This window comes from Crocodylus porosus, unplaced genomic scaffold (genome assembly GCF_001723895.1).
Source record: "Crocodylus porosus isolate Cpor-Errol unplaced genomic scaffold, CroPor_comp1, whole genome shotgun sequence".
Lineage (NCBI taxonomy): Eukaryota > Metazoa > Chordata > Crocodylia > Crocodylidae > Crocodylus > Crocodylus porosus.
The window spans coordinates 14,143,647-14,148,140 of record NW_017728907.1 but is presented as its reverse complement, the minus strand read 5'-3'; positions in this window follow the sequence as shown (position 1 = coordinate 14,148,140).

Here is a 4,494-nt window from a genome sequence, read left to right as displayed (position 1 = left end):
ACTGTGTATATCAGCCATAGGTGGATAAACACATGGGCCAGCTAGGTCTGGGCCCAGGGACCTCTGCCTCAGTGCGGATTAAACTGGTGGCTGGGCCAGGCTGGGCCAGGTGTGCCTAATACAGTGGGCCGTGGCTGCTGGGTGCCATTTGCTAGGCACCTCTGCATCCAGACTGAGCCGTGGTGGGGAAAGGGGTTGCCCCCAGAGCTCGGTCCATGCCACACATGCCCAGTGAGCGGTAGGTCTGCACCCCTGATGCCAGTTCCAGATCAGACCTGTGGGTAGGGGTGGCTGCAGCTTCTGCCCCAGGCCTGGGGGGCAGTATGTCCTGCTCCGGCTGCTGCTCCCACTGCACCAGCTGGGGATGGAGCCTGTGGCTGTGGGGCAGAGAGCAGGTTGGGGGGCCCGGGGCTGTGGGGGAGGGGGTTCTAGTTTAGCAGCTGAGCTTTCAGGCAGAGACCTGGGGGATCACTCCCCTTAGCTCTAGAGTGGATCAGGAGCCCCTCAGGGTGCACCCCTTCAGGAGAAGCTGACTATGGCATGTCCCTGCTGGAGCTGGGGTCCTGGGTGGCTTCTCCCCAGAGACCTCATACTGACTTGGGATGTCAAAGGGGAACGAAGCACTGAGGCCCCCTTGGAAGGGGTCAGCTTCCAAAGCTGTCCTTGGTAGGTTCCTTCCTCTTTACACCATCCTTTCTCCTTACACCCTGTTCTCAGCTCAGGCTCCCAACCCCAACAGGGTAGATCCTCAGCAGCCAGTGGGCGAGGGGCCAGTGACAACAGTTGGTCCCCGGGCAGTCCTCATCTCAGACGCACCAATCAAAGGCAGGTTCTTCCTTGGGATAAACTCCCTCAGCCTTGCACCCCTGGGGTATAGGCAGGAGCAAGGGAGACCCATTCCAATCTGGCTAGTGCTTAGGGTTTATGAAATGTCTCCTCAGGCTGCAGCAGGGGAAATCTAGGTTGGAGACAAGGAGGAACTTTCTGTCTGTGAGGGTGGTCAAGCACTGGACCAGGTTTCCTGGGGATGCTCTAAAATCTCCATCCTTGGAAACTGTCAAGGGTAGGTTGCACAGGCATGGGCCTGGGATGGTTCAGTGAAGGGTGATCCTGCCTTGAGGGGGCTGGACCAGATGACCTCGAGAGGTCCCCTCCCGCCTTCTTTTTCTCTGAGCCTGCTGGATTAGAAGGGTGTGCTGGAGAGGGGAATGGCAGAGAAGGTGTTCTGCTGTGGTAGTGTGGCTGGGCTATCTCTGCCTGCCATGGAGAGGTTTCCAGAGGGACAGATGAAAAGGGACTTGGCATGTAGCAACTGGGAGCACCCCATGGCTTCCAACTCTGCCCCTGGAGTTCAACAGAAGCAGGAGTGAGTGGCCTCAACAACGCCCCCCACTCCCCTCACTGAGAATAACCCTTGAACTGAGTCATGGTGGCTGCCCTTAGCCAGAACCAGAGCATGCAAATCCCCCACCAGGCTCACTCAACCTTCCCTCACACCACCAGAAAAGCCAGATCTGCTGCAACAGCCATCAAAAGCCAGCTTTAAATAAGAAGTCAAGAGGCCCATTGATGTGTGAGGTGGGAGTCTGCTGTGCTGGCATCCAGCACAATGCTGGGCCTCAGAGATGTGCTGAGAGAGATCACCATGCATCACCTACTATATGGGCAGCAGGCGCACACAGCAAATTCTCACAGCCTCATAATGCAGGCAGTGCTCTTGCATCCTCCTGAATGTACCTGCACACGTGGGCTCTTATACAGGGCATGCCCCAAACACCTGTGGGAATCACACATGTCCAGGCATGGGAGAGAACCCTTCTCCAGAAGCACAGACAGAAAAACAGGTTTAAGACTTTATTAGGGTATGTTAAACACCACGGTCATGTAGCTGGCCTGTATGCACAGACAGATCCAGACTGTCTATGGTACACACAGAACCATCTTCCAAGAGCACAGACACTTACGCAGCCTTATCCCCTGTATACACACATACACACTGGCCCCATACACACATACGAACTGGTGGAGAACCCTTCTTCAAGCACACACATACATAGAGAAAACTCACACACATGGGGTTGAAGTCACACACTCACATACATCACATGCAAACACTCACATTCATGGGGAACCCCTCTTCAAACACACACATACACAGAGAAGACTCACACATACATGGGGTGGAAGACACACATGCACACGTATTACTCATACGCTCACAGAAGGTTGGATACACATTCATATGCAGACAGATGGGTAAGATATACAAGCATATACACAGTTTGCACACACATATGCAGAAGACTGGATGTATACTCGCATATGCGAGTAGGTATGCAGAAGTTCATTAATATACATGCAGAGGGTTGAATACATGTAGCATAGAGGGTTGGATGCAAATGGCACACAGGAGATTACGCACACAGAGGGTTGAATGCACACACACACATGCAGGCCCCCATCAGCCCATACCTAGAGCTACAGAGACCCCCACGCACACACATTTGGGCCCATGCACCCAGGTTGATGGATGCAAAGCAATGAGATTGTGTGCATGACTAAGGCACACTCAGGGCTGCCAAGGCAGCAGTCTGAGTGCTCAAGGCTGCAAAGAGTAAAAGGAGTTGCTGAGGAGGAATCCTGCAGGCAGGGAAGAGGGGAAGGGGGGGGGGTCATGGGGCGAAGGGAGAGGACTAATGATGAAAAAGTCTCCTCCATCCTTGCTCCTTAATTAAATGCATGGAAAGAACCAAGGGAAGCACATCTGGTTTCAATCTGAAGGCCTTTGATGGCATCAAATGTTCTTTTCCAAGATCAGGGGGCTGGAAATTCTGGTCTGTCTATGGCAGCTTGGACCCAGACTCCTGCCATTGAAACACATGGGCCCTGCTCTCTCCTGTTGAGACCGTCACTCAAGACTCACGCAACCCCATGGGCTTCCCTGGCCAACCACTCTGCGAGACGAAAGCAGGGCTTCTTTGCTTACTTTTGCCCTTTCTTTTTTAAAAAATGTTTTAAAGAACTCCCTAATTTTAAGCTCTTCATATTTTACCTGGTCTGATGGTGCTAATTCATCCCTTATGAGACCATTCAAACTGGTATAGAATAAATCTCATGTGATCAGTCAAAATTCACTGGTATTTAGATTCCTCAAATGTGTGCACGGCCCTTTTCTTTCTCTCTGTCTCATTCTGTCTCTCATCCCAAATCCCCCTTGATTTCCAAGAGAGATGATGGGTCTCTCTCTCTCTCTCTTTTTTTTTCTTTTGCTTAAAGGCACAGTATAGAGGGCTGTAGGGGCTGAGTTCAAGGCAAAGCTTGCTGCCTCTAACGCTTCAAAGGTTTCTGACTCCGGCTGATTCCAGATCGCCCAACCAAGCTGACATACCAAATTTCCCAGTCCTTTTCTTCCCATCTTCCTGTGCTTCAGACTCCAAAAACAGTCCAGAGAGAGGGTTCCTACGAGCTCCCCCCCCATACCTCTAGGTCTCCCCAACAGCTCTCCACAGGGTCCTCCCATCAGCTCCCATTTGCTGGATCTTTTCTTTAATAACAACACATTGTCTGGCACAAATATGTTTTAAAAAACAATCTAACCCCTTGTTTGGGTTCGTTTTTTTCTCTCTCTTTAATCGCCTGAAGCCAAACTGTTGGAACAGCAGGAAACGTTAAAAAAAAATCGGAGAAAACTTGATTGGACTGGACGGGCAGTATTTCCAAAAGGTTTCTCCCGCAGCTGGTATCAAAACATGCACATGAGATTCTCCAACAGGCTCTTAAACAAACTAGGGGGAGTTCAATGTGTAGCCACATAAGCAGCCTGGCTGAAGTGACCGAGGGTTTCAAGGTTGACTTTTCTGCCCGCGATGCAGTGGCAAAGGGGAGGCAGTGAGAACTGAGTCTTTATTTCAGAAAAGCAAAGAGAGGGAGAGGGAGAGCCTAAGTCAGATGGTGGCAAAGCGGGAGGGGGCTCGGCGTGTTTTTGGTGGTAGGGGGGAGGAGGACGAGAGCTTGCGAGGGGGAAGAGGGGTCTGTAAAACGTCAGGAACAGCACAAAGCCTTTGCCACGTAATTACAGGCTCCTATTAAGTCTCGATCTGCCCTCCCAGGGGTGTCCAATTTTCATGTAGACCCTACAAAGGCTCCCTGCATGCCAGCCTGTGCCTTTTGAAGTGCCAGAGAGCGGCTCGATCCAGCGGAGAAAGGGGGAGGGGGGTGGAAAGCAGCTGAGAGGGAGGGAAGGGGACAGAGAGAGGAAGAGAGGGGGAAAAAACCCCTCCGCAAAACCAAACGCCAGCCTCCTGTCGGATCGGACTCGTGGAGAAAGCTTCCCTTTGCCTTCAGCGAGGATCCGGCCGCCGAGTACATCTGCAAGACATCAGCACCCTCCCACCGCCTCCCTCACTCCTGAGACTCACCAGGAGCGCGGCGCGGGGGGAAGCGCCTTCCCTTGAAGATGTTTTAAAGCCGGGACCAGCCGGTGCCTCCGCGCCC